This window comes from Zeugodacus cucurbitae, chromosome 2, assembly GCF_028554725.1.
Source record: "Zeugodacus cucurbitae isolate PBARC_wt_2022May chromosome 2, idZeuCucr1.2, whole genome shotgun sequence".
NCBI classification, from domain to species: Eukaryota; Metazoa; Arthropoda; class Insecta; order Diptera; family Tephritidae; genus Zeugodacus; species Zeugodacus cucurbitae.
The window spans coordinates 41,289,399-41,296,393 of NC_071667.1; positions in this window are offsets into that span (position 1 = coordinate 41,289,399).

Below are 6,995 nucleotides of genomic sequence, written 5' to 3' on the forward strand. Positions count from 1 at the left end.
GAGGGCGGGGTTACGCCCACTTTTCAAAAAAAATTACATACAAATGTGCCCCTCCCTAATGCGCTCCTATGTTCCAAATTTTGTTTCCATATCTTTATTTATGGCTTAGTTATGACACTGTACAGGTTTTCGGTTTCCGTCATTTTATGGGCGTGGCAGTAGACCGATTTTGCCCATTTTGGAAAGCAACCTCCTCAGGGTGCAAAGGAATATGTGTTCCAAGTTTCATTAAGATATCTTAATTTTTACTCAAGTTATCGCTTGCACGGACAGACGGACAGGCAGACAGACGGACAGACATTCGGATTTCAAATCCACTCGTCATACTGATCATTTATATATATATAACCCCATATCTAACTCTTTTATTTCTGGGTGACACAAACAACCGTTATGTGAACAAAACTATAATACTCTGTGCAACATGTTGCGAGAGTATAATTTGGGAGTGATGTATACTCCGTAAATTAGGTAAATTCAACTAAATGCACGAAAATTTTATGCAATTATAGCCTGGACAGATTAGTAAAATTAATGGGCATTAATAAATGCTAATGCGCATAAAAATTTCATGGCAACAGATGGCAGATAAATAAAAAAAAGGAAACAATAGAGTTATTAATGGCGATTTTGCTATTTTTGGAAAACAAAAAAAAAATTAACGAAAGATTCAACGCATTCAATTGTTATTAAATACGTTACAAGGTAATGAATTGCAATTAAAAGCAATAGTTGAATGTAACGAAATCATACAATCTGGGATTGTAATCACTCAGCCGCACCTATGATATGTATATTTGGAAATTCGTAAGTAAATAGTTATTTCAATTTGGAATTGAAATCAAAAATTGTGTATTTTAAGGACCAAGGTGGGATATTTTGAAAGCAACCATGGATGACTCAAGGTTCAAAGAAAATTTTCGGCTAGATAGTAGTGCCTTCAAGAAAGTATGCGAAAAGGTAAAAACAATTGGAAAAATTGATAGTAACATAAGGCGCTTTATCCCAATTGAAAAAGGAGTAGCTATAGCACTCTTTTCTTTGGGTTCGGCAGCGGAATATAGGACTGTTGCTGGTTTGTTTGGCGTTGGCCCAGCACAGTTGGCGAAATTGTGATCGATTTTTGTCACGAAGTGTGTGATACTTTTGCGGATTGCATTAATGCATATAACACCCCCCCTTTTAATAATATAAAAAATTTTAACAACTGATGTGGTTCCCACAATACAATGGAAGCCATAGACTATTACAATTATAAAGGCTGGTATCCAGTCATTTTGTTGGCAAGTTGTGACCACAGGTAAATTTTAGACTATATTGATTCTCATACACATGTTTTTTTTATTACTTCCGGATCAAAGTTCACGTAGATACATAGGATCCACTGGGAGAAATAATGACTCGTACATATTTGAGAAGAATTCAATGTCTCATCAAGAGGCTTGCAAGTAACTCCTAAAAATTGTAGAACGATGAAGTTTCTCCCGCATGAATACAAGACGCAGCAGAATATGGAAGAAGACATGAACCCAATCACACAACAAGATTAGGGGAAAATGACTAAATAGCGACCGCGGTTTCCTAACCGGCATTCTTATAAATACCATAGCAATAAGTTTTCAAAACGGTACAAATTACTTTACTTACCGCAGTAGCTATTTCATTTTTCATTTCATATTTCCTTTTTTAAATTCATTATTATTATTATTAAATTCAATTATCTACTAATATTATGTTCCCACAGACACTAATCTGCGAGGTTTAGGCTGTTGACTAGTTTAACTCAGTAAACCGCTGGATTTAACAAGATTTCGCCATACAAAAATGACACTTCATTATCACTTCACCGAAGTGATTTGAAGTTGAACTACTCTAAATCCTCCCGTTCGCTCTGATTTAGCGATGTCTGTCTCTGGTCACATTTGTTCAATCAGAGCTGATTTTCACAACAAACTGTCAAAAAAATGTTCCTGCTTCGGTCAACAGCTGCGAAGAGTGAAGGGTGCTGACTGCTGTTGGCTTTCAGAAGAAGAAGAGTACCAACCATATTATATTTTTAAAATTTGACAATAATAATAAATTAATATTGAATAAATTACTTGGGAAGATATATTAAACTAAAGCGAATGGATGACAATAAAAAATTAATTATTTTTTATAAAAAATAATGTTTTCATAGTTTCACAGCAGAAACTTTGCTATCTAATAGTACAGAAACCCTCTTACGTATATGAGTCAAAAACAGCTGATTTATAAATATCCAACGGTAGTGAGAACAGGGTAGTTTTGTAAAGCGTTTAAATAGCAACAATTAAGGAAAGGCTAAGAAAGATGCAACCGAACATTTTATACTCTCGCAATTTATTGATGTAGTTTTATTACACACAATTTGACCATATATTCGACATAAAATCCAATAGAATACCGAAAATAACTACATATGGTATATGAGGCAATTCCTGAACCAATTTCACTAATTTCACCGCCAAGATACACTATATATTTTAAGGGATAGAGTCAGATGGAATACAAAATAAAGCTGTATGAGAAGTATACGTGGTTAAGAAATTTTTTTAATAAGTTTTATCAGGGTGTCAAGAAAATTGTAGGTACCGAATTTCATTGAATTATATTTGAAAAAAAATTATATTTAGAAATAACTGAGTACAGCTTCGTTCTGCAATTTCTTCTACAAAATTTAGTGTTTCTGACGTTTTTCGTCCCTTTGTATGGAGGTGGGCGTGGTTATTATCCGATGTCAACTATTTTAATGGTGTGTGGGGTGGGGCCATGCCCACTGTAGGGACACACCACATCTGGAAGTACAATTTCAATTACATTATTTAACCCTTTCTTGACATCTCCTTCGTAGAATTATACCCCAGCAGATATAACTGTAAAATTGCTGCGAAACCAATTCATTCTAAAGACTGAACTTGTAAAGTTCAGACGTATATCAATTAGTTTCAGTTTCTTTTAACAAAATATATATATACAACGACCTAGATCGCCACAAAACTACTCCAAAGGGCTTTGCAAACCAAACAATGACAAATGGAACGCAAGACGGATAGAGTTACTTATTTTATGGTCCAGTGGTTACCAGTGGTTGCTATATTATTTTCGTGGTCACTCTTGTCCTAGCATCCGGAAAAAGGTTACCACTTCTCCTCTTTTACAACACGTCGGTGTAATTATCTTGCTCGCTCTATCTCATTGATTTTGGTGCAAATGCTGCTCTAATTTTCTATTGTTTTGGAAAGCCACACGTCACTCTGTGGTTAGCAGTGTCTTCTGCAGTCGTTTGTTTGCTTCATAATTTTTATGGTCACCCCTTAGCCCCAGGAAGTGAACAATTGTGTGGTCACCGCCTCGTTACTAAAATTTGGTTCAGTAATAACCTCGATGTTGGCATCATGGCGGGGGCAGCGCTCGTAAGTGCGTTCTAGGCGCTCATAGAAAGTTTCTTTGGTCACATCGTCCTTCTCTTCCGTTGGGGCGTGGGCGCAAATAAGCGATATGTTGAAGGACCTCGCTTTTATGCGGATTGTGGCTAGACGTTCATCCACCGGGGTGAATGCAAGGACTCGGCGACGGAGTCTCTCTCCCACCACAAATCCAACACCAAATTTGCACTCCTTTATATGGCCGCTGTAGTAGATGTCACATGGACCCACCTTCTTCCGTCCTTGTCTCGTACATCGCACTTCTTGGATGGCGATGATATCAGTCTTTAGTCGTATGAGGACATCAACCAGCTGGGCAGAGGCACCTTCCCAATTAAGGGTCCGGACATTCCAGGTGCATGTCCTTAAATCATTATCCTTAAAACGTTTGCAGGGGTCGTCATCAAAAGGGGGGTGTCTCATCCGAGGCTTTCTTCGATTATTATTGGTACTTCGTTTTTATGTGGTGGATCCCAAACCCTACGCACAACCGCAGAAGCGGGTTCGCCTTCTCACTTTAGCTCGCCTTCAAACGGATGTTTGTTAGCTACCCAGAGGATACTTGGATTAAAACCGGAAGACGTGAGCTGCTTGAATCATGTGGAGAAGAATCTTTTCTGGTCACTCCCAAGTGAATGACAATCAAAAATTTTCCTCACTTACGTGAACTTCTACACATGATCCCATCCTCCTTTTGTTATACAATTCAAATTAAATTTCAATACTATTATGACTTACTAATATTCGTACATTCAATTGTATGTAGATGTAAATTTAACAATATGTTACATATAAATTAATAAATTTTGTGTTATTGCGAAAACTTAAAACTTATAAATTAACAATCATAATATTGAAAATGGTAAATTGTAAGTTCAGCTTAGTAATTTCAGCATAGTCAAATCAGAAGCACGATGAACAACTTCGGCGCCTCAATCAACATTGACATTTTTTTATTTCTGTTAACATGTTAACTATCATGGCATCATGGGAGACGCTGTGTTTAGCAAGTCGAAAATAAGTAGAGAAACTGCTACTCCAAAAGTCCGAAGTAATTTGTTGTACTACCGATGACTGAAAAATATTTATATTTGGTTAGAAATAATTAAAATATCTATATTCGTAGAACAAATATTATTTGCCGGTTGCGTTGGGGAATTTTGATTTTAAAAAATGGTTCTGTTTAATTTTGCATTTGTATTTTAGGATGGGATCATGTGTAGAAGTTCACGCAAGTGAGGAAAGTTTTTGATTGTCACTCACTTGGGAGTGGCCAGAAACGATTCTTCTCCACATGGTTCAAGCAGCTCACGACTTCCGGTTTTAGACCAAGTATCCTCTGGGTAGCCAACAGACATCCGTTTGAAGGCGAGCTAAAGTGAGAAGGCGAAGCCCGCTTATGCGGTTGTGCGTAGGGTTTGGGACCCACCACATAAAAACACCCCCCAATGAAAAATCTACGAAAGCCTCGGATGAGACACCCCCCTTTTGATGACGACCCCTGCAAACGTTTTAAGGATAATGATATAAGGGCATGCACCTGGAATGTCCGGACCCTTAATTGGGAAGGTGCCTCTGCCCAGCTGGTTGATGTCCTCATACGACTTAAGGCTGACATCACCGCCATCCAAGAAGTGCGATGGACGGGACAAGGACGGAAGAAGGTGGGTCCTTGTGACATCTACTACAGCGGCCATATAAAGGAGCGCAAATTTGGTGTTGGATTTGTGGTGGGAGAGAGACTCCGTCGCAGAGTCCTGGCATTCACCCCGGTGGATGAACGTCTAGCCACAATCCGCATCAAAGCGAGGTTCTTCAACATATCGCTGATTTGCGCCCACGCCCCAACGGAAGAGAACGATGTGACCAAAGATGCTTTCTATGAGCGCCTAGAACGCACCTATGAGCGCTGCCCCCGCCACGATGTAAAAGTCGTGCTTGGTGATTTTAACGCCAGGGTGGGTAAAGAAGGTGTCTTTGGCACAACAGTCGGAAAATTCAGCCTCCATGACGAAACATCGCCAAACGGCCTGAGGCTGATCGACTTCGCTGGGGCCCGAAATATGGTCGTCTGTAGTACCAGATTCCAGCATAAGAAAATACATCAAGCTACTTGGCTGTCTCCTAATCGAAACACGCGGAACCAAATCGATCACGTTGTGATAGACGGAAGACATGTCTCCTGTGTTTTAGACGTGCGTACCCTCCGAGGACCAAATATAGACTCGGACCATTATCTGGTCGCAGCGAAGATACGCACCCGCCTCTGTGCAGCAAAGAACGCCCGTCTACAAACACAAGGAAGGTTCGACGTCGAAAAGCTGCAATCGCAACAGACAGCCACGAAATACTCTACTCAACTTGCACTCCTGCTCTCTGAGAGCACTCATCAGCATCTCGGTATAAGGGAACTGTGGAACGGCATTTCAAACACACTGCGTACCGCTGCAGCCGAAACAATTGGTTTTCGGCAACGACAAAAAACAAGCTGGTACGATGAGGAGTGCCGTCTCGCATCGGAGAGAAAACAGACTGCCTACCTCGCAACGTTGCAAACGACCACAACACGTGCGGGATGGGATAGATACCGAGAGCTGAAGAGGGAAGCGAGACGCATCTGCAGACAAAAAAAGAAAGAGGCCGAAATGCGTGAGTACGAAGAGCTTGAGAAGCTGGCAGACAGAGGGAATGCTCGAAAATTTTATGAAAAAATGAAGCGACTTAACGAAGGTTTCAAGACCGGAGCATCCTCATGTAGAGACCAAGGTGGTAATCTGGTAACCGATGTCCAGGGCATACTGGGATTATGGAGGGAACACTTCTCCGACCTGCTGAATGGCAGTGAGAGTACAACACCAAGAGATGGCGAACCCGATCCCCAAATCGATGACGATGGAACAGATGTTCCATTACCCGACCATGAAGAAATTCGAATAGCAATTACCCGCTTGAAGAACAACAAAGCAGCGGGGGCCGATAGATTACCGGCAGAACTATTCAAATACGGCGGCGAAGAACTGATAAGGTGCATGCATCAGCTTCTTTGCAGAATATGGTCGGAAGAAAGCATGCATGACGATTGGAATCTCAGTGTGCTCTGCCCAATCCATAAAAAGGGAGATCCCACAATCTGCGCCAATTACCGTGGGAGCAGCCTTCTAAATATCGCATACAAGGTTCTATCGAGCGTACTGTGTGAAAGACTAAAGCCCACCGTCAACAAACTGATTGGAACTTATCAGTGTGGCTTTAGACCTGGAAAATCGACAACTGACCAGATATTCACCATGCGCCAAATCTTGGAGAAGACCCGTGAAAAGAGGATCGACACACACCACCTTTTTGTCGATTTTAAAGCTGCTTTCGACAGCACGAAAAGGAGCTGCCTTTATGCCGCGATGTCTGAATTTGGTATCCCCGCAAAGCTAATACGGCTGTGTAAGTTGACGTTGAGCAACACCAAAAGCTCCGTCATGATTGGGAAGGACCTCTCCGAGCCGTTCGATACCAAACGAGGTTTCAGACAAGGTGACTCCCTATCGTGCGACT